We start from the raw sequence: 25,772 nt of genomic DNA, 5'->3' as shown, positions 1-25,772 counted from the left end.
TTGCAATTGTTCTATTTACAAGTGATATTCGTTTAAATAATAAAAGGTGAAGACAGATTCGACGATTTGAAGACGCAAACGACCAAAAAGCTCAAAAGAACAAAAGACAATTAAAAAGGTTCCAATTATTGATAAGAAAAGTCTCGAAATCACAAGAGTACAAGATTCAAAACGCAAAGTACAAGATATTAAATTGTACGCGAGGACGTTCGAAAATCCGGAACCGGGACCAGAGTCAACTCTTAACGCTCGACGCAACGGACTAAAAATTACAAGTTAACTATGTATATAAATATAATATAATATATAATTAATTATATTAATTATATATATATTATATATATATATTAAAAACCGTCGGCAGCAAGAAACTCCAAGGGTGTGAGCTGTAAATATATCTTCGCGACTCGCGGAGTTTTAAGGGCATTTTGCCGCTAGTCGCGGAGCCCCAATTTTCAACTCTGGCTATAAAGCCAACCGAATTCTGATCAAATTTGATCATCTTTTTTCCTTCTCATTCATACGAGTAATATATATATATAATTTATATTTTAATTTTAATTATAATTCTAATAATAAGGGTATGTTAGCGAATGTTGTAAGGGTGTAAGTCGAAATTCTGTCCGTGTAACGCTACGCTATTTTTAATCATTGTAAGTTATGTTCAACCTTTTTATATTAATGTCTCGTAACTAAGTAATTATTATGCTTATTTAAAACGAAGTAATCATGATGTTGGGCTAATTACTAAAATTGGGTAATTGGGCTTTGTACCATAATTGGGGTTTGGACAAAAGAACGACACTTGTGGAAACTAGACTATGGGCTATTAATGGGCTTTATATTTGTTTAACTAAATGAAAGTTTGTTAATGTTAATATAAAGATTTACAATTGGGCGTCCCTATAAACTACCATATACACTCAATCGGACACGATGGGCGGGGTATTTATATGTACGAATAATCGTTCATTTAACCGGACACGGGAATGGATTAATAGCCACTAGAATAATTAAAACAGGGGTGAAATTACATTCAAGGGTAATTGGTGTAATTGTTAACAAAGTAGTAAAACCTTGGTTTACACGCAGTCGATAACCTGGTGTATTCATTAAACAAAGTATTAAAACCTTGTTACAATTCGAATCCCCAATTAGTTGGAATATTTAACTTCGGGTATAATAATAATTTGACAAGGACACTTGCAATTTATATTTATGACTGATGGACTGTTATGGACAAAAACCAGACGGACATATTGAATAATCCAGGACAAAGGACAATTAACCCATGGGCATAAAACTAAAATCAACACGTCAAACATCATGATTACGGAAGTTTAAATAAGCATAATTCTTTTATATCATATTTTATTTCCTTTATTTTATATTTAATTGCACTTCTAATTATCGCATTTTATTAATTGTTAATTTATTTTATCGCACTTTTAATTATCGTACTTTTTAATTATCGCAAGTTTATTTTATCGCACTTTTATTATTCGCAATTTCATTATCATTATTTACTTTACGCTTTAATTTAAGTCTTGTATTTATTTAATATTTTACATTAGGTTTTAACTGCGACTAAAGTTTTAAAATCGACAAACCGGTCATTAAACGGTAAAAACCCCCCCCCCTTTATAATAATAATATTACTTATATATATATTTGTATTTTTATAAAAGTAAACTAATATAGCGTTAAGCTTTGTTTAAAGATTTCCCTGTGGAACGAACCGGACTTACTAAAAACTACACTACTGTACGATTAGGTACACTGCCTATAAGTGTTGTAGCAAGGTTTAAGTATATCCATTCTATAAATAAATAAATATCTTGTGTAAAATTGTATCGTATTTAATAGTTTTTCCTAGTAAAATATAAACTATTTTATATACACCTCGCTTCACATCAACTTACAAAGTTAACTTTTAGTTTCAAGAAATATGAGATCAAGATTAACTAGTAATACTTGACCAAATTAACAACATCACAACTTTAAAGTACTTACAAAAGAAAGAATTAAACTAAAGTACAAGTATTATGTTCATGTTTGTTTCATACTTAGGAAGATTCAAATCAAAGTTTGGATCTTAGGTTTTAAGTCTACAAAACATGAACACAAGTATGATTATGAAACTTATGAACTTTAAATCTTGAAAACATTTAAGTGTAGAACCATAAACTAGTAAGTTTAGATTCTTGTTCTTGGTTCTTCATCAAATAAAAGATGGAAGTAACCAAGATTACATGAAGATACAAGTTAGAAAACTTGATCTTTAACATAAACAAGAAACAACAACAAGTAACAACAAACTACAACTAGTAAAAGATGATGATGGATGGCGGTTTTAAGGAAGAAAAAGAAGAGAAAATAAAGCTTGTTACTTACAAGTTTTTGAGAGAAAAGTGAGAGTAAAGTGTAAGTATTTTGTGTGTGTGTGAAATGAAATGAAAACTAGTGAATAAGTAACAAAGAAATTTGAAAATGGAACTCTCTTTCTCCCCTCTAGGCCGCGGTTTTTGGAGCAAAAGGGGAAGGGTCAAAAGCCAACTTTCATACATGGGGAGGTGGTAGTGAGCTAGAAGTAGTAATAAAGTTAAATGGTATGGGAAAGAGGTGTAAGTATACATGTAACAAGTCTTTACATATCACTAATTAATCTTGCTTTTCCTTAATGAAATACTTGCATAATAATGGGTTAATTAGTCCATTAAGAAAGTAGGGTTTGCTTCCAAGTCCAAGTATATAAACCCAAGTACAAGTCCATGTAAGTATGCAACAAATTAAATAAATAAGCCCAAGTAACTAACTACTAACATTAGTTAATTAAAAATGATTAATAATAATTAATCATGAACGTAAATAATATTCGAAATATTATTCGTGTAAAGTACGTGTGTCACAAGACAAATTCGGGATATGTAAAGTCAATTACGTTAACAAGTAAATGTATAAAAATACATTTAATAAAGCGCAAATATTAATAATAAATATTAATAAATATACGTTGGAAAATCCAGGGTCGTTACATTACCCACCTGTTAAAGAAAATTTGTCCCGAAATTTTAAGCTGAGGTAGATGGAGGAGTTGGGAAAAGGTAAGGGTACTTCTGCATCATTTGATCCTCTCGTTCCCAGGTAAACTCAGGTCCTCGTTTGGCATTCCATCGTACTCGGATGATCGGAATCTTGTTGTGTTTCAAAGTTTTGACCTCACGGTCCATAATCTCGACAGGCTCTTCCACGAAGTAGAGTTTGTCATCAATTGTAAGTTCCTCCAGCGGTATGACATGTTCCGGTTTAGCAAGACACTTCTTCAAATTCGATACATGAAAGGTAGGATGAACTGAGCTCAATTGAGTTGGAAGATCCAAACGGTAAGCAACGGGTCCAACACGCTCCAAGATTTCAAAACGACCAATGTATCGCGGGTTGAGCTTCCTACGTTTTCCAAAATGGATGACACCTTTCCAAGGTGCGACCTTCAACATTACACGGTCACCCACGTTGAATTCAAAGTCCTTACGTTTAAGGTCGGCATAACTCTTTTGGTGATCAGGGGCTGTCTTGAGTCTCGCTTGAATTTGGACAATCTTCTCAGTTGTTTCATGGACTATCTCGGGTCCGGTGATTTGCGTTTCGCCTACTTCGGCCCAACAAATAGGAGATCGGCACTTGTGGCCATACAATGCCTCAAAAGGTGTGGCATTAATACTCGAATGATAACTGTTATTGTAAGAGAACTCGGCTAGTGGCAAATGCCTTTCCCAAGCCTTTCCGAAATCAATAACACAAGCACGCAACATGTCCTTCAAAGTCTGAATCATGCGTTCGCTTTGTCTGTCGGTCTGTGGGTGATACGCAGTACTCATGTCGAGACGAGTCCCCAAGGCTTCTTGCAAAGAACCCCAAAATCTGGAAGCAAAGTGGGGATCGCGATCTGAGATGATTGATAAGGGCACGCCATGACGAGATACAACCTCTTTATGTATAGTTGAGCTAGTCTTTCCATCGTATCCGTTTCCTTCATGGCTAAGAAGTGTGCAGATTTAGTAAGACGGTCAACAATAACCCAGATGGTATCGTATCCGCCCACCGTCTTTGGTAACTTCGTAATGAAATCCATTGTTATCCTTTCCCACTTCCATTGCGGGATTTCCAGTTGTTGAAGTAACCCAGAAGGCCTCTGATGTTCGGCCTTAACTTTCGAGCAAGTCAAACACTTCCCAATATAAGTTGCAACGTCCTTCTTAAGATTAGGCCACCAGTACTGTTCCTTGAGATCGTGGTACATTTTACCGGCTCCTGGATGAATCGAATATCTCGACTTGTGGGCTTCATCTAATATAAGGCTCTGTAGGTCTCCATAACGAGGTACCCAAATTCTTCCGGCATAGCATCGGAGTCCAGTCTCCTTAACTTCGAATCGAGAGACGAGAATGTTCAAGTATTCATGAGATATATTCTCCTCCTTGAGAGCCTCATCTTGGGCTACTCGGATCTGGCTATTGAGGTTCGAATGAATGGTGATGTTCAGTGCCCAAACACAAAGAGGTGATATCCTCTCCTTTCGGCTCAAAGCGTCAGCTACAACATTTGCCTTGCCAGGGTGATAACGAAGTTCACAATCATAGTCGTTCAGTGTCTCGATCCATCGACGCTGTCTCATATTTAGTTGCTTCTGATCGAAGATGTGTTGGAGGCTTTTATGATCGGTGAAAATAGTGCTCTTTGTTCCATAAAGATAGTGTCTCCACAGTTTTAATGCAAAGACAACGGCTCCAAGCTCGAGATCGTGTGTTGTGTAATTTCGCTCGTGAATCTTCAGTTGACGAGAGGCGTAAGCGATAACCTTTGTTCGTTGCATCAGTACACAACCAAAACCACTTTTCGAAGCATCGCAATAAACGATGAAATCGTCACTGCCTTCAGGAAGTGATAAGATAGGTGTGGTGGTTAAATTCTTTTTCAAGGTTTGAAATGCTGATTCCTGTTCGGGTTCCCAAATGAACTTCTTCCCTTTGTGAGTCAGCGCGGTCAAAGGACGCGCAATCAGATAAAAACCTTCAATAAATTTTCGGTAGTAACCGGCGAGGCCTAAAAATTGGCGGATATGAGTCAGAGTAGTGGGGGTTTCCCACTTGCTGATAGCTTCAATCTTTGCGGGATCAACTTTGATACCTTGATCACTCACAACGTAACCCAGAAATTGGACTTCCTTCAACCAAAACTCACACTTGGAGAATTTTGCATAAAGTTGCTCTTGTCTTAAGAGTTCCAACACTAGAAGAAGATGTTGTTCATGTTCTTCTTCGCTTTTGGAGTAGATGAGGATATCATCTATGAAGACGATAACGAACTTATCCAGATATGGCTTGCATACACAATTCATGAGGTCCATGAATACGGCAGGTGCGTTGGTTAAACCGAATGGCATCACGAGAAACTCATAATGTTCATAACGAGTTCTGAATGCAGTCTTCATCACATCGCTCTCTTTCACCCTCAACTGGTGATAACCGGATCGCAAATCAATCTTAGAGTAAACGCTCGATCCTTGCAGTTGATCAAAAAGATCGTCAATTCGGGGAAGAGGATACCGATTCTTGATCGTCAATTTGTTGAGTTCACGGTAGTCGATACACATGTGGAAGGACCCGTCCTTCTTCTTCACAAATAAAACAGGTGCGCCCCAAGGTGAGAAACTTGGTTGGATAAATCCACGGTCTAGCAGTTCTTGTAATTGACTCTGCAACTCTTGCATTTCGGAAGGTGCGATTCGATAAGGTGCGCGAGCTACAGGTGCAGCTCTTGGCACTAAATTGATCTGAAACTCCACTACTCTCGGTGACGGTAATCCAGGAAATTCTTCCGAAAAGACATCGGAAAATTCGTTCACGATTCGTACGTCATCCACGCTCTTCACCTCGGTTTCTAATGTTTTCACATGCGCTAAAATAGCAAGACGTCCTTTCTTCATGATCTTTTGCGCTTTCATGCAACTAATGAGATTCAGTCTCGAGCTACATCTCTCTCCGTAAATAATCAGTGGCTCATCGTCTCCATGTGATATACGAAGAGCTTTATCTCCACAGATAATGTCAGCCCTTATCTTGGTCAACCAGTCTACACCGACAATAACATCAAAGCTTTCCAACTTAATGGGTATCAAGTCAATCTCGAAATCCACACCAGCTATGTTGATAATAGCTTCTCAGCTAATTTGGTCAACTTACTCAAGTTTTCCATTGGCTACCTCTACAAGCATACTCTCCTTTAAAGGAACTAACGACCAATTTATCTTAGAGCAAAAGTGTCTACATACATAACTTCTATCGGCACCAGTATCAAACAGAACAGAAGCTAATAGATTGTTGATAGTGAATATACCTGTGACCAAGTCGGGGTTCTCACGGGTATCCCTTGCATTTATGTTGAAAGATCTGCCACGCGGTGGTCCGCCGTCCTTTCGCATGTTGGGACATTCATTTCTGAAGTGGCCCGTCTGTCCGCATTCATAGCACTTCCTCGGTCCAGTAGGATTTGTCTTCATATTCAGGGTGGTGGTCTTGCAGTCTTTACCAATATGCCCAGTCCTTTTACATTTTTCACAGACCACGTTGCAGTTCCCGGTGTGATGCTTGTAGCATCTCTTGCACTGCGGCAGACTACCCTTGCAGTTAGAGTTCGAGCTACTATTCGGGTTGGGGTTGTTTCCCTTGAAACCTTCATGTCGCTTAGCCGGGTTTTGATCATAGACTCTCCCCTTGTTGTTATCCCACTTACGCTTCTCACTGCTAACCCCTGATTCGGATTTTGCCTTTTCCGGTTCATCGCTGATAATTTGGTTCATTAAGGTGTGCGCCATGCGCATTGCTTCCGGGACATCAGCCGGCTTTGAATAGGTGACATTTCCCTTAATGGTCTTAGGAAGTCCCCACAAGTACCTTTCCATTCGCTTAAACTCCGAGGTAACCATCGTGGGACACATCAGAGCTAATTCCAGATACCTACGGTTGTAACCATCAAGATCATTTCTCACAACCTTCAACTGCCAAAACTCGGCCTCCATTTTCTGTATCTCTGTCCTGGGGCAATACTCCTCAATCATGGCCCCTTTAAATTCTTCCCACGGAGTGGCATATGCCTCGTCAATACCCTTGGCCTGAGCAAGTGTATTCCACCAGGTTAGTGCGCCGTCCGACAGCGTACATGAGGCATACTATGTTTTGTTCATCTCTGAGCAGTTGCTTACACGGAACACAGATTCTAATTTCTCAAACCACCTAGTGAGACCAACTGGCCCCTCAGTACCACTAAATTTGTGGGGCTTGCAGCTTTGGAATTCCTTATAAGTACACCCATTATGAATTTGCTGGTTAACTGGTGGGGCTTGGGGGTTCATTTCCGCTAAAGCTGCGGCTACTCGTTCAGTGATCATTTCTTCGATTTGTGCTGCTGTGGGCGTTGATCTTCCGTTGGCCATTGATGTTCTAAACAAAAATTTTGACTCAAGTCAAAATCCAGTATTCAAATAATAATAATACAGTATATGGTAACCAACATGGAATCAACACAACACATGTTACTTAAGTAACGCAAATAGATTCAGATACCACAAAATCATCATACAATAACGTAAATGGAACATCGTACAAAAATTAAACAACCCAAAGTTCCATTCATTAATAAAAAGTTGCATACATTCGCATAAGATTCGTACAATACATGAGTGAAACATGAAACTACAAATGGGATTACATAAAGAAACCTAATACAAAAGCCGTATGGTGATGGTGGGTAAATGATGTCCATCATGTGGGACACCTGGTCCTCGAGCTCAGTTACCCGAGCACGGAGGGTATCCACCTCCCTCGTCAGTTCCTCGACAGAGGGAGAGGCTGGTGGAGCTGGCGGTGCTGATGGTGCAGGTGGTGCTGGTAGTACAGATGATGCTGGTGGAGCTGGTGATGTAGACGGTCCAGCACCAGAAGTAGATGCTGCGTAACAGGGAGCCTTACGTATGAATGGATCAGCAGGATACAGCACAAGCCACTTACGAGCGGTAACTCTAACCTTCAGTCCATGTGCGTTAATGAACGACCTACCTCCATTAACCCCTGGAATAATGGTACCGTCGAAACGATACCGCTTCTTCGGCAGGGTAGAGGGTGGCTGCACGGGTGCCTCCTCAGGGTCCTCATCGGAATCATCGTCGCTGGAGTTGTCGAATGTTGAGTCGTCAGATGATGAGTCGTCGGAATCATCGGAAGGTGGATGTGCTCGGCCGATAGTCATCAGTCGGTATCGGTCAGGTGGAATCAGCACAACACGTTCATCAGGAAGGCGTCTAGCCCAATGATTATGCTCATTACGGAACAGAACATCCCCGTATTCCCTAGTAATCACAGCACCACCGGAATGGTGCTGTGGCTCCGAGGGTCCTGGGATGAGTGGAGCTGGAATCTCCGGTGGATCCTCATGTCCGTCTGAGATGATCACTGGGTCGGGTGCATGGCTACTGGCTCCAGAGGACGAAGCGCCGAAGTCGCTGGAGGGCAAGGAGGACGGGATCTGTGAATCGACAACAATGGTAGGCGATGTGGCAGATGAGTCTGAGTCGCTCTCCAAAATGATAACAGGCGGGATATCCGACATCTGAACAAGGAAAAATAACTTTTTTCATGTCAGTAAGTCATAAAGCAAGCACGTATTAGGCAAAGTAACTACGACAGTCTAGATCATCTATAGCAGTAAGTAGCATGGCAATAACGACAAGTATTATGCAATCGAAAGCAAATAATAGCATGAAGTAGTGAAAGCAAGTAACAGTATACGGCATATAGCAGTAAAAGTAAGCAGCAGCATGCAGCAAGTTCCGCGGAAACAAGTAAACTAGCAAGAAGTAGATTAGTCCTATTAGTGAATCCTACTCGGTCCGGTCTAGACTCACTAATGCAACCTAATTCCCTACAACCAATGCTCTGATACCAAATGTGATGCCCCGTACAAAACCATCGTGTACGGATCATCAACAATAGGATCATTACAAGGTCAAACACTATATGCGGTTTTGAAATAAGTTTGCATTCATAAGAAAAGGTGATGTCTTAACCATCATCAAATGTTTAACAACCGATAGTATGCTTCTATGAATAGAAGAAATTAATAATAGTACGTGACCCATAGGTCGTTACAAATTCATTGTTTCAAAAGTAACAAAGTTTGAATGCAAAATAAACGTTTCATGCGAAGACATCTCTAATAAGCGCAGCGGGAGTCTACAAAGCGTGGCAACTACAGCGGAAGCAATCAAACCTTAAGCACCTGAGAAAAACATGCTTAAAAAGATCAACACAAAGGTTGGTGAGCTATAGTTTAAGTATAACAGTAATGTAAGGTAGGCCACGAGATTTCAGTGTTTCAAAACAGTATGAAAAGTATATGTATAACCGTGGGCACTTGGTAACACCCCCTAAAAGTACACTTGGCGAGTGAATATGTTTACGAAGTATTAAATACCCATTAAATGCTAGCGCTACTAGCCCGAGTGGGGATGTCAAACCCTATGGATCCATATCTAAGATTCGCGTTCACCGGTTCAAAGACCAATGACTAAACGTTACCGAGCTAAGGGGAAAGTTTATGCCGTTGTATAACCCAAACATATATAAAGTTTAAGTACTGGTGCCTAGTATGTAAAACGTAAAATGTGCATGTATTCTCAGTTCCCAAAATAGTTAAAGTAAAAAGGGATGCTATAACTCACAGTGGAAAGTAGTAAAAGTCGATACGCGGGAATAGTAAGCAAGTGGTTAGTCCGAAAGGTCCTCAACCTAAGTCAAAAGTTACTAAGTCAGTAAATCGTTCCCAAAGGTTTAAAAGTATGTAAATTAGGTCTTAAGTATCATCATCATTCATCATTTATCAAAAAGGGTAAAGTAAATTTCAATCAAGAATAGAGTTTTGAAATAAAGGCTGACTTCGTTCAGTCGCCACGACCTCTATACAAACTGAAATGAGGTGAGACCAGTGGCCATGGATCCATATATGAGTCCCCTAGAGGCTGACCAATTTCCACAACCAAACTCGTCTTCGTTTGACCGTGGTGATGGTTTAAGTGCGAGTAGGTCAGAAATTTTAGCACACCGTTAATAGGGTGTAGTGACTTTTGGATGGCCATAAATCTTAAACCGTAACTCGGATTAAGACGAGGTCTAAACAGAAAATCATATAATTGAACCAAACTAACTGAAAATCAGCTTTACAGTATCCCAGGTGGTCTGATCAGACCCAGAAAACAGTAAGAAATGTGTTCTAGTTGGTTCTTGGTGCTTGATGCTCATCACGGTTCTCATCCTTGATGCGTATAGCTTCAAGTGTACAACTCTTTATATATATATATATATATATATATATATATATATATATATATATATATATATATATATATATATATATATATTTGACGGGTTTGCATCATCTTAACCAAGGTTTAACCATCATAACACTAGTGTAAGTCTAAGATATGTAGCACAACTCACTTAAGAGTAGTATGTAGTTTGATGAACCAAAGTTACATCAAGATCTTAGATCCGACACATACATGAGTTCTAATAGTAATATTAAGCTACAAACTTGAAAGTAAACTAAATAATCAAGATCTTAAGTTGTAGAACTTAGTTCTTAGTTAGATCTTGAAGATCCTAGACCCAAAAGTCTAGATCTAACGTTCTTAAGTTAAACCCTAAGTTATAAAACTTGGATCTTAACTTTAATGAAACCATAAGTCATGAAACTTTGGTTTTAATCTTGTAATATGTATGTAAGCTTATAAGCTCTTGTTTACAACAAAATTAGAAGACCATAAGCTATAGAAACTTAGATCCAACATAAGTGTGTGAAGTTATAACTAGAAAGTTATACTTCCATGTTCTTGAACTTACAAAGTTAACTTTTAGTTTCAAGAAATATGAGATCAAGATTAACTAGTAATACTTGACCAAATTAACAACATCACAACTTTAAAGTACTTACAAAAGAAAGAATTAAACTAAAGTACAAGTATTATGTTCATGTTTGTTTCATACTTAGGAAGATTCAAATCAAAGTTTGGATCTTAGGTTTTAAGTCTACAAAACATGAACACAAGTATGATTATGAAACTTATGAACTTTAAATCTTGAAAACATTTAAGTGTAGAACCATAAACTAGTAAGTTTAAATTCTTGTTCTTGTTTCTTCATCAAACAAAAGATGGAAGTAACCAAGATTACATGAAGATACAAGTTAGAAAACTTGATCTTTAACATAAACAAGAAACAACAACAAGTAACAACAAACTACAACTAGTAAATGATGATGATGGATGGCGGTTTTAAGGAAGAAAAAGAAGAGAAAGTAAAGCTTGTTACTTACAAGTTTTTGAGAGAAAAGTGAGAGTAAAGTGTAAGTATTTTGTGTGTGTGAAATGAAATGAAAACTAGTGAATAAGTAACAAAGAAATTTGAAAATGGAACTCTCTTTCTCCCCTCTAGGCCGACGGTTTTTGGAGCAAAAGGGGAAGGGTCAAAAGCCAACTTTCATACATGGGGAGGTGGTGTGAGCTAGAAGTAGTAATAAAGTTAAATGGTATGGGAAAGAGGTGTAAGTATACATGTAACAAGTCTTTACATATCACTAATTAATCTTGCTTTTCCTTAATGAAATACTTGCATAATAATGGGTTAATTAGTCCATTAAGAAAGTAGGGTGGGCTTCCAAGTCCAAGTATATAAACCCAAGTACAAGTCCATGTAAGTATGCAACAAATTAAATAAATAAGCCCAAGTAACTAACTACTAACATTAGTTAATTAAAAATGATTAATAATAATTAATCACGAACGTAAATAATATTCGAAATATTATTCGTGTAAAGTACGTGCGTCACAAGACAAATTCGGGATATGTAAAGTCAATTACGTTAACAAGTAAATGTATAAAAATACATTTAATAAAGCACAAGTATTAATAATAAATATTAATAAATATACGTTGAAAAATCCAGGGTCATTACAAAATATGTTTGATATTGTGCCAATTCTGGACGTATAACTATGTAGTGAATGATATAAAATTTGATCATCACTTGTCAGTTGTTGCTACATCCATGTATAAAGGTCATCATCTTTTATGCCTCAGGTGATTAAGCCTTTTGTACGGTGGGTCTCTATATATGTTTGCTGCTAGGCATCTAATCCTATTTAATGTGTAAGTTTCTTTGATGAGGGTCGACAGATGACACTCTTGAGTTATTTTAAATTCATAAAAGTTATCACTGCCCTTTGTGATTGTCACAATTAAGACTTCTATATACTTTGTTTTCATTACCTCACATTTATATATTTAATTGGTTGTAATAGGTTAGGTATGGGTGACATTTCCACAACTACAAAGTTGAGGAAGAGGAAGGGGGTATGGCTGCAACTGTAGGAAAAGCGATGACAGCTTGTGATGGGAGAGGAACAGGTATGACTGCACATTTTGACCATTTATTCAATATGTTAGTTTCTCACTTACAGCTACAAGATCTCATGATACATATGATACATATGTTGTGTGATAAATATTCCATCCACGACATACGTATATTATATTACAAAGATCGTCCAGGTTCATACGACTTCCTTAGCATGTGCTTTTCCTACATAGTCGGGTTATTTACTAATGATCGATATGTTTGCATTGTTTTTGTTCTATTCAAATTTGTTTTATGATAAACTAATAGGGGTTTTCAGAATATTCGTCCAAGATAGCGAGTGATTAGATTAGATCATTATAGATTATGAAAAGAAATCATCAAATTAGTAAATAGATCATCATCGATACATCTATTATGTCGGATGTTTTTTTGTAACTTGTGAATCTTATCATGGAAATCAAAGATCGGTCAAGCTATTGAGAAGTAGTTCATCATCTTAATTTGTAGATTGAAATGGGTGAAGCCACTGATCGATTTGGTTCAAGCGATTAAGAAGCAGGTCATCATCTTGCCTGATCAATTATAATAACCCGGTACATATTTTGAAGGTCCGTCATTACTTTTTTTACTCTTTCAGATTGCAAATAACCAAGGTGAACTGTATTCAGTGATGACAAATAGTCCTCTTCGTTTTGCATCACTCTCTCAATTCAAAATTATCATATTTACTTTTAGATAATCTTTCATAAATAACGATAACGATTTTCGTATATGTTTTTTATGCATTCGTATCGATTTTGGTATCCATTTGAAATTATCAAATGATTTTGGTATGCGTTCGTATCGATTTAGTATCAGTCGGTTAAAAAATCAGTCCATACATTATATATTTGTACATATACATTCGTTTTGGTATCCATTGGTATGTAATTCACTTATTTTGTATAACTTTTGTATTTATTTCAGATCAATATATGGAGATAACCTGATTCTTTCGATTATGCCGAATTAAGCATTGAAAATTGGTAACCGTGGGAATTCGGTATGTGATTTACTACAAAATTAGTAGTTTCAAATAAAACTTCATCTCTGTTATAATCGCTTATTCTAAAGATTTGTTTAATACATGTGTAGATGTCTAAAGTTACGTCTCTTATAATGAAGATTATGATTATGATTAAATGATGGTTGAAATCATGAAGATTAATAGGTTTTGCTCAATGACATTCTCACATTGGCTATGAAAGCCGTTTTTGGTGTTTACAGGTCCTTCGGGTATGGGCATCAATCCAGAAAATAATTTTTTCTTAAAAAAGGTATGCTCAGTCTTGGACCATAATATCTAAAGTACGTCATGTTTGACAGTATTTGGTTAAATAGGGAATTTGGTATTGTGAAACACTGGCCTATAGACTTTACTAGGTAAAACAAGATCTAACCAGCTTGAAAATAGTTAAAAATAGTTATTACTCTGAATACTAAATTTTTAACCTTTTCATTGCAGATGAAAGCTACAACCGTTTAACCATTGGGATGGATATAAATACTTAAAAGTAATGGGCTAGACTTTGACTGATGTTATTACCGGATATCAACGAAGTCCTTCGCTTGGTTGGGCACTGCTTTGTCAATTGAAGGTACTTGAACATTAATTTTCTTTTTTTATCAGGAATATTGGGTATGGCAAACTGGTTGATACTTTTGCTTTAGGTACTCGTGCCACTATTTCTGAGGATAATCATCAAGTACTTGAAGTTGAAGAATCCCTACACCAAGTGACAAGGATTAAGCAATCTAATATTCTGAATTATTGTCTCGAAACCTTATTAAGATTAGGATATTTAATATCTTAGATATTTTTTAACCGCTGTATCTTGCATTTACCACTCCATGGATGATTATATATTTTCATGTGGAATATGTCATGATTTAGTATTGATTTTATCACACAGGTGATCCCATGTCCACTTTGGTGTTGTGAAAAAATGGGCAATGCAGTAAGTGACCTCTTTTTTGCACCCTGACCTAACTTGGTAAAATACGAATTAATAGGCTTGAGATTAGATATTATGTACTGGAATTTTACTAATTTTTTAATTTTCTCCATGGCAGATGAAAGTTACAAGTATATAACTATTGATGGACACAAGTAGGTATGTGAAAGCAGAGGTATCATAAGCTGTTTTTATTGGTTACTTTTTGATCAACTGCAGCGGTTTGTTACTTAATCCACCCATCTAAGTGTTGTGCTGCTAACAGGATGACGTGGTTGCTCTGAGGGTAAAGCCTTAATATGGTTGAAGTATTCTTTTGCCTTCATATATATGATCATGTGCTTGGTTTGATTAAGCTCACTCTACATTGAAAGAGAAAAACAAGGTAAGCACCTCAAAGTTATTATTATTATTTCAGAGTAGAATCACATGAGGTACATGAAGTTGAAGAAAAAGTTTATACACCAAATTGACTAGGACAAAGCAACTAAATATTAAATTATTGTCTCATAACCCTTTATCAAGGTTAGTAAATGTTAAATTTGGATTTGGTAATTGTAATGGTGGTTGGTAACTATGGAGGTGAATATGGTTGTATGAAATCCAATAAGTATGACCACACTGAGTTGTAAATATGTAGAGAATGTGATATGTATATTGATTATAGAAGGAATTGAAGTTATGTTAAAAATTGTCTATACCTGGGAATTGGGTCGCGTCTGGTCGGGGTTGGGTCAGGTTCAAATGGTTCCTGGTCCAAATTGGTAATTAATATGTAACTTGTCTAACGGGTCAGGTCAGAATCGGGCTGGGATAGGTCAAGACCCTTTTTTATAGGGTTGGGTTCGTGCGTTGTTTCAAGACCCATTTTATCCCATATTTTTTTTCATTTATGATTTACTGCAGATGTGGATTGGAAAGGTATATGAATGGATTAGTTTAGATATATTGTATTACAAATTTATGTTGCAACATTTCTGTAATATTTTCGATCATGGGGGTTTTGTACCTAATGTCCCACAAATATTGCTACTTTAACAACATAAACAATGATTGGAGCTCTTAATATTGGAAGAATTGCATATCTAATTGGTAATAACGGGTAGGAAATTTGTGATATTTTGTGTGTATCTTTACGAGGAAATGAGTAATGAACCTAACTTATACGCATCATGATTTAAGGCTGGTGGTTTGTAATGTGAACATGCTTCAGGCTTGATTTTGGCATTACCAATAGTAAGAGTGTCTATTGTATTTTTTTATTCTTAATATTTACCTTGTGGATGTCTTATAACTAAGTTAATTGTGTGATTTTCGTAGTTGATCAGGGGAATGTAAATAAGCTAATACTATGATTCCTGGCTAAATTTATTACCGCTCTATAGATTCTTAATTTTTATATTTGTTCATCAGTTTGTTTGTTTTCTTTCTGATATGAGAAAAGTACATTGTGTATCATATCATATAATTAAATAAAAGATACATGTAAATATGTAATTGTTAAAATGCTAAACTCTATTATATATATTCTTTAAAAAATCTCGCGAATTCGCGGGTCTTTAACTAGTAAAGTTTTATTGAAGGCAAAAAAACTAAAAACTACGGAGTAGTTTGATAGAAAACTTTATGCTTCTAAATAGTGGCATGGGCTGATTTTATATAGGACATGAAAGGGCAACCTGCAGCCACCAACTAAATTTTGAGTAAATATTACTAGTAGAATTTGTAACCCTTAAAGTTACAAATGCTTGAATTTTTTTAATAAATTAGATTAAAATCTGTATAAGATATACGAGCAGTGGTGAAACTTGGATTTTTTTTACCGGGGGTAAAAAAAATTTAAACCCCGTAGCACTTTTTTTGGACAAAATTTGAATATTTGGGGCAAAAGTTGAAAATTTGAACGTTTTGGGGCAAAATTTGAAGAATTTTGGGCAAATTTTGAAGGTTTTGGGACAAAATATGTAGGTTTTGGGGAGAAAAAAAAAACATTCTACCAGGTGCAAAGTCGAAAAATCCAAAATTTTTACACTGCAAAAAATTCACTGGGGGCGGGCGCCCCCTGCCCCCACACAGTTTCGCCAATGTATAAGATAGATTAAATTAAATTACAAATGCTTGAATTTTTAATAAATTAAATTAAAAGCTCTTTTAGTTTTCATTTATTAACAAAATTTACTTACCATTTCCTTCTCTCAAACATTATCAAGTTTAAACGATATAGGTATCGTTAACTTCAAGAAATTAACTTAGGTGATTTACAATGCGAAAAATTATGTGAAAATACATTGAACTTTCACCAAATTCCTATTGTATGCATCCAACTTTCAGATCTCATATTTTATGCACTCAACTATGCTAATTGTTCTATTGTATGTAGTTAACCTATTATAAAAAGTAAACTTCAGATAACCTGCTAGATAAAATTATATCATTAGTCCCTCATGTTTGTCAAATATTGTAGGCTAGTTATTTATGTTACAGTAATTTTCTAAGTCATTGGTCCCTATATTTATACTCTTTAGAAATTTTGTTTTAAAATTAGATATTATGTTTGTAGAACATCAGTTACAATAAAAGCAGAACCCCAAATCCCTATCAGATTCGTCCTAACTTGAAACTCTATTTAACTCATCACATGGCATCATCATCATCATCATCATCATCTAGTCAAACTATCAAATATTTCTGAATCAATTTGTTCGATCCGATAGGTTAGATCTAAACTATCAATAAATGATCTCATCACATGACATCATCATCATCCAGTCAAACTATCAACTATTTCTATATCAATTTGTTCGATCCAAAATACACTATCAAAAAATGACAAAATCAATAAAAACTGATTATTTATGTAAATTATCAACAAAAAATTGAACAAATCGAAATCAAAATCACTATCTGTTCATCTTGTTCATCCTCTGTTCGTAATCACTATCTGACGAAATCACTATCTGATGTCATATCTGGTTGCATCCTCTGTTAGATGATGATGAAGACGATGATTGAAGAATTGATTCCAGATCTGAACAAATCGATCTATGCCAAATCTAAACAACCGACGATGATTTAAGAAGATGATGATGACGATTGATTTTTTGATGATATTGATAATTACTAGTAATTAAATGAAAAGATACATTGTAAAATATGGCTTTCCATTTTATTTTGAATACGCCGGTTGATAATAATTTTTGAAGAGTATGAGTTATTGAAGACGATGATTTATTGAATTTAAATATGGTTTTCCATTTTATTTTGAGGAAATTGATAGTTATTACAGTAGTAATTAAATGAAAATATACAAACTAAAAAATGAATTAGCCATATGTTTGTTTGTTTAATCATTAAGGTTTATGTTTTGATATTGTTAATTTTTACATGCTGATTTAGGGGTTTAAATTTTTTAATAGAATTTGGAGATATTTAAAAAATGGGCTTTTGAAATTATTGGTGATAAAGGTGTTTTGAAGATGAATGTATTCTTGAAAATGAAGATGTTTATGAAAATGATGAAAGAAGTTGTAGGATTAGATAAGACTTAACGGAAAATTTTAACAAATGTTAAGTTTAAGGACCAATCACGAACTTTTTCAACATATTAACATGCTTTTTTACAAGTTACTTAATACATACAATAGAACAATTAACATAGTTAAGTGCATATAATAGAAGATCTGAAAGTTGGATACATTAATAAGAATTTGGTAAAAATTCAATACATTTTAAAATAATTTTCCCATTACAATAAGAATTGATATCGTAATCGAAAATATATATAAAACTAGCAAAATGGGCCCGCGCGATGCTGCGGGGCTTCTGGGTTGCGCATTCATAGTTAACGGAGCGTTATGTATTTACAGAATAGATAGTACCTAGGTGTGTGTATGTATTAAATATATCCGAGATATTTAGCGTTTTTTTAGAAGTGTCCGTTTCGCGTATAGTTAGTCCCGTTGTGTTCATAAGGTCTTTTTGAGTTGAACGGTGTGTTCGAAAAAATTTAACGCGAGGCGAGCGGAAAGATATGTCCCGTTTAAAATATGAGTGAAGTTTAATTAAGATTTTTAATTAAAATATTAAGTTTCATGTTTAACCCCTAAAAGAGGGGTTGGATTTAAAAGTTGAGAAAAAGTTGAGGGGGTGTTTGATTTTTTTCTCCTCCTTTTCCACTGTTGTCGTTTTGAAATTGTTTTTGGGGGTTGTGGTTAAAACGACCTAAACCCTCGTGGGGTTTTGAAATTGTTTTTGGGAGGTTGGGGTTAAAACGACCTAAACCCTCGTGGGGTTTAGTATATAAGGGTAATGTACGTTTATATAAGAATTTTTGCTCCCTTAATTTAGATTCAAGTTCCACACCGCCTAGTGCTTTATGTAAATATTTTTGTTTTTGTAAAACATAAATTGAACTACTCATATTTACTAATTTATATAATTTCGACTTGGACTATCCAGATTTATATAAATTTTATGATTTATGATTTGGACCAAACTGATACCGGTTACAATAAAAAATAAAATGAATTGACTATTTTTCTTGATTGTCTCATTTAAAAATACAGTATATACTTAGAAAAAGCCTGAAATCTTCACAACTAAAAATTTATACTAAGAACTTATATCCATACTCGACGGGTCCTCATTTATAAATTAACTAACGCATAAAATGAGTATCCCACGCACAAGGGCGGATCTAGTATGTATTGAGTGGTAGCAAGGCTACCACTGAAATACACAATGCAGTGAATTTATTGTGAGCTTTTTAACTAGTGATGTCAGTGGACAGTGTAAATTTTTTTAAGTGACACTGTTAGACAATATACTTTTTTTAAGATTTTAAATAGTGACACCCGTAACTACGATTCCTAGATCCGCGGCTGCTCACGCAGAGTCAGATGACTCCGGTGGTCTATATATATATATATATATATATATATATATATATATATATATATATATATATACACATATATATAAAAGAAAAAGTTATTCTTGATTGTGGTTGAAAGTTATTTACGGACATATCTTAAGTCAACAAGTTATTTATAAATTAATAAAATTTAAAATTATTTTGAAGTTATTCCGCGATTGAATTATAACCATGTTTTTTAACTTCTCAAACTTAAACACACACATATATTACGTCTCTTTCTTTCACATTTGTAACCCATATATATGATAATCACTAAAACATTTAAACGAAATACATGAATTCTGGATTAATTGGGATGAAAATAGATTTCTATTTATTTTTTTATTTATACTTTATCATTATTATCATTATTTATTTAATTTAATTTACTTAATTGTTTATACTTTATTATTATTATACTTAAATTATTAATTATTAATATTAATTAATATAATTATGTATATACATACATGTATATTAAGGAATATATTACTAACGCCATTTTAACATTTAGTCAACACCAAGCTCTTAAACTCAAAAGAATTTTTAAGTTTTGTTTACATCACAGACTCTTAAATAATATGAGTACATATATTTATATTATATTATATTATATTATATTTTATATATATATATATTAAGAAGTATATTACTAACACTACTTTTAAAATTTGTCAACACTACGCACTCTTAAATTTATGTTTTTTTATAATATTTGTTAAACCACGGGCTCATAAATAATTCTTATACTTTTCATATTTTTTTAGTATCGCTATTTACACACTAATATGAATTGTAAATTACATTTTTTGCACGGTTTTTTACACACCCGTGCAACGCACGGGCTCAAAAACCTAGTGTATATATATATGTGTGTGTGTGTGTGTGTGTGTGTGTGTGTGTGAACTGAGAAAAACAAATGTACTCCATTTTCAGATCTACGAAAATCGTGGTAATATTTATAGGCGAAGAAAAGAATGAGGAAGATAAGTAGTGAGTGTTGTCCCCACATGTACTTATACCACTTGTACTTCTATAACATGTAAGATTAGCATTTTTCTTTGTTGTTTGAGTAATGATCGGTTATCTACAAGGCAAAATATGTTGTGACAATGATTGGAGATTAAAGACATCATGTGTTCGATTTGCAAGAATGGTGTCGAATCTATAAATAATGTGTTTTTGGTTTAGATGGCTAGAGAGGGTTGGTTAACTATTGTTCGTTGGTGGGCTGTCGGACTTTATCATTTCATTTCATGTGTTCAATGCTTGGGCTCGATTGATGATTGGCACATGTTGAGAAGACGGAAATATGGCATGTCGGCCATTGTTGTCGCGGTTGTCTGGCAACTGTATGGATGCTTTCGAAATTTTAGAATGGTGTCCTTTTCTATTCTCTACGTTGAGGAAGGCGGATATATATGACTTAATTTGTGTTTTGCATATCGTCGGTTTAAATTTTGAAGTTGTCATTGTAATCATTATTGTATTATGAGTATGTTTGTAAATGAGATTTTTAGAGCTTTTAAAAGAAAATTTATGAAACTGTTATATAATAAAAAGATTTCTTTGATTAAAAGAACTTAAAGCTTTTAGACGTATGAAAAATCCATAAGCTAAAAGCTACTAAACTAACATTTGAGAAAAAGTTTTATAAACTTTTTATCAATTTACTCTTTATAACATATCCAACTACCTTAACATTGGGGGCGAAAAATATAGCTTGGAGATGAGTAGTGTATATGAAAATTTTTCACCCCTAAAATGTAAATACTACACTAAAAAAATTCTCGCTGGTGGTGCGGGTACCCCCTCGTAGTCCTTCTAACTTCCGCTACTGGAGCTAACAGCTAACAACAACCACAAACAGAGGAGTAAGCAAGAATTTTTTTTCACCGAGGACGATTTTTTTTTATTTATGTAACAATTCTTTTGGGCAAAATATAGAGTAGTTTGCTAATACAATCGTGCCATTACATTTTTCTTTCTGCTAATAACACTAGTTATGCTCATTTGAAATCCTATCTATCGTATTTCCGGAGAAATCTTTATCATTTCACTTGTATTTCTCAATAGTGAGAAATTTATTGAACTTGTGCTTATCATAAAACGGAACCCGACCCATTTAGGGTACTCAAAATACTCCATTCATCGATCTTATCATTTTCTTTGATAATGATTATACTAACAATCGAATTCATTTAAAGAATTCAAGTTATATCATATTTCGTGATACGAAAATATCCTCGTTTTCGTTATCAACTTTCCTTAGCCAAATTTCGGGACGAAATTTCTTTTAACGGGTAAGTACTGTCATGACCCGGAAATTTCGGTCAAATTTAAACTCTGATAACTCCGACAAGATAAGCAAATTGATGTGTTGCATTAAAATATTTTTCATACATTTAACTAACCATTGGACTTTACCCTACGATTCACGAACAACCTATAATTTAAAACTCGAACCCGTCATGATTTATATATGATTTTACTTTCTTAAATGAGAACGTTTTATGATATAATAATTTCTATTATTATAACCTCTTAATAAAATGATTTTGAATATAATTAGTTCTAGAAAACTTAATTTTATAATATTTATATATGAAATGATAAAAATTTACTATGAAACGATGCTATTTCAAATTAAAAATTTTACGTATTAAGTCATTTTATTTTTATGATATAATTTTTGTAATTTTTTTTAAGAACGAAGTTAAATTAAAAATGTACAGTTTGTAAAGCACAACGTACAACAACGTGTAGCTTAAATAGTTGAATTTAAATTAATTCATTTACTATTCATTGAATAGTAAATGAAACGAAATTAATTCATTTACTATTCACATGAAAACGACATGATTGAAATTATTAATTATAAGTCACATAAAATACCCCTTGAGTATTTTAAAAATACGACTTTCTAAAAATTTACGATTCATATTAGATTCTAAATTTATTTTTATATTATTATATTTTATTTTAATATTATTATATTATTATATTTAAATTAATATTATATTATATATCTTTGTCCAGTCAAAAACTAGGAAAACACATATTACGCTTATAAATTTTATAAACGAACCTTTTTACAACTAAATTTATAAAGCTTAAGACCAAAACAGATATATATATATATATATATATATATATATATATATATATATATATATATATATATATATATATTCAAATATAAAAAGTGGAATTTTTATTCATATTTTTACCCGTCAATTATTAGCAACAGAGTACAAAATGCCGGTCCGTGAAAACTGTCGGCAGATATTATTGAATTCTAATTCACACGTTTTTATTTTCATATTATTATATTATTATATTATTACTTTATTATAATATTATATTATTATATTCTATTTCAATATTATTATATTTACTTATATATACTACGTTCATGATCTAGTTGAAATCACACATATCACATATAGATCATATGTTACTCCATAATTAACTATATTATTGTTATTATTATTTTAATTATTATTCTTAATATTATTATTCTTAATATTATTATTAATTAGTAGTATTAGTATTATGGTTACAAAATATACATAAAATACTACGACGAGGTTATGTTCAAGTGATTTCAAAATGGGTTTTTCAAATGGTTTAAAGCTAAGGAATTCATGGGTATTAAATAAGGAGGTTATGGGTATTGATCGGGGGTATTGTTCGTGAATCAAAGGCCAACGTTGCATTTATCATTTCCGTTGCGTCTACATACTTTTCCTACAATATTGAATCACAATATTGATACGTGAGTTTCATTTGCTCCCTTTTTAAATGCTTTTGCAATATATATTTTTGGGCTGAGAATACATGCGTATTTTATAACTGTTTTACGAAATTGACACAAGTACTAAAAACATATTCTACGTTGAGTTGTACCACTTTGCATATTTTTCCCTAATAGCTTGGTAACTAATATTTACATGTTGTAAGAGCATGTAAGCGCGAATCCTATTGACAGATCTATCGGGTTTGACAACCCCAACAGGGCTAGTCGCTCTAGTATCGTAAACGGTTGCATAGTACTTCGTTTTTACTACACTTGGTACTGTGTAGGGAGATTTCATAATAAAGGGAATATGCCATATTAATTGTTAAGTATGGTTACCGAAGCGCTCAACAACTTATAGAATACTTTTATACACTTGCGAGTGTACAGATATTTATGGAAACTGAAATCTTGTGGTCTATTACTATTACGGAAATGATTGATTATGATAAACTATGAACTCACCAACCTTTTTGGTTGACACTTTTAAGCATGTTTATTCTCAGGTATATAGAAGCTTCCGTTGTTTAACTGCTATGTGCATGGAGTCTTACATGGCATATTTTTCAAGGAAACTTTGCATTCATACATTAATATGTATTATATTTTGACTGTTTAGTCAACTGATGTATTATTATGAACTATCATTTATTGGGATTGTCTATATGTAGAAATCACCATAGGACGAAAACATTTATGTACATGCTTTAAAAATGTATACTGATTTAAAAACTTTCTTATATAGAAAGCGCGTCTTTTGAAATGAATGCAATGTTTGTAAAAAGTATCATATAGAGGGCAAACCTCGCAATGGGACCGATGAATGATGTGCTCCGTCAATAGGGATTTTGGCGGGTCATCACAGTTGGCATCAGAGCGTTGGTCTTAACGAACCAGAATTTGCACTAGTGTGTCTAACCAGTAGTAGTTAGGATGCATTAGTGAGTCTGGACTTCGACCGTATCTACATATTATAAATTTTGCTTATCATTTCTTGTCGGAAATTACCTGCTTATCGTTCTTAAGTCTAGACGCGTTTTCCTGCATTTATTGCATAAATAGTGTATAGACGAATTCCTATCTTAGCATATCTGTTACTGTAAACTTTGCCTGACATCTTCCAAAGATTCCTCCGTAATTTATGGGATTTTGATATTATATATACATATGTAAATTATGTATTGAAGAATACCAAATCTAAGTCCTATAATCTATTTCATACCAAAAATTCTTTCCCTGATTATACAAGATGGATCCCACATCTAGTTCAAATTCCTCGGATTCCGGCAGCTATTCCGATATGGAATTCGACCTGAGCTCCGAAAGCAGCGTAACCTGAATGGATCAACCAATTAGCTGTCATACCCCGTCCTAATCCATCTGGATGAAGTCACCAACATCTGGTCCCATTGCGGTGATCGACTCCAAAAAATGTCTTTAAAATGAGCAAATGCACAGCGGAAGATTTCTTTAATACCTGAGAATAAACATGCTTTCAAGTGTCAACCAAAAGGTTGGTGAGTTCATAGGTTTATCATAAAACAATAAAATTCATCATTTTGATAGACCACAAGATTTAAATGTTGCATGGTACAAATGGGCCCGAATCCTATACCCACCTGTAATGTACATGCGATATCTTTTAAATACAGTACACTTTTCTCGTGTACGAAACCATTTTCATAAATCTTAGTAACCGTACACATATCTCATGTACAAAATATAATACACATAACCTGTGTATAAAAATCATTCTCTCGATACATAACATTCACATCAATTGGTGGCAATTATCATGTCCACATAATTCAATGGTAGCAATTATCATGTCCACATAATTCAATGGTGGCAATTATCATGTCCACATAATTCAATGGTGGCAATTATCATGTCCACATAATTCATTCGAGGAATGTTTTGCTTGTGTCTATCTCGTCAAACATTTATAAAAGCATTTCATGTATTCGCAGTTCAAAATATATTTCAAAAGCATTTAATAAAGCAGTTGTAAAAACAGCGCATGTATTCTCTGTCCCAATGCAAGGTTGACCTCGGATTCACGAACCTCAGAGAAGTATCCCAAAAAAATGCCCAAGTCCGAGTTTGAACCTGTGACATCCCACTAACCCGATAACACCTTTAACCATTCAACTGTCCTTGTTTTTCTATTATATTCTATATCCTAAATTTATCTAACCAGTTTTTCTTGTTTTCCTCTTCTTCTTCAAAACAAAACTCATTTAATCTCTTCATCATCATTTTCTTCTTTGCTCATCATCATCCGAACTATAACATACGCATATCACCATTCAAACTTAATCATAATCATAATCATCATCGTCCTCTTATCATTATCTATATCATCATCAAAAATCCATAAGTCTAATCCTTCATCATTATGATCATCACTCCATCTCCATCATAATACTATCATCATCTAAAAGTCTTTCATCATGCTTCATGATCTTAATACACTCTCACCATCTTCATATTTGTTTGTCCACAGGAACAGAATAGTTGCAGTACTAGTTCGCGATCAATAGCAGCAGAATAGTCAGCCCATAGGTCTTTTGGACTTAGTCTAATACCAAGGCCC

The sequence above is a fragment of the Rutidosis leptorrhynchoides genome, chromosome 1, assembly GCF_046630445.1.
Source record: "Rutidosis leptorrhynchoides isolate AG116_Rl617_1_P2 chromosome 1, CSIRO_AGI_Rlap_v1, whole genome shotgun sequence".
Taxonomy (NCBI): Eukaryota; Viridiplantae; Streptophyta; class Magnoliopsida; order Asterales; family Asteraceae; genus Rutidosis; species Rutidosis leptorrhynchoides.
Note: the sequence above shows the minus strand (reverse complement) of the source record.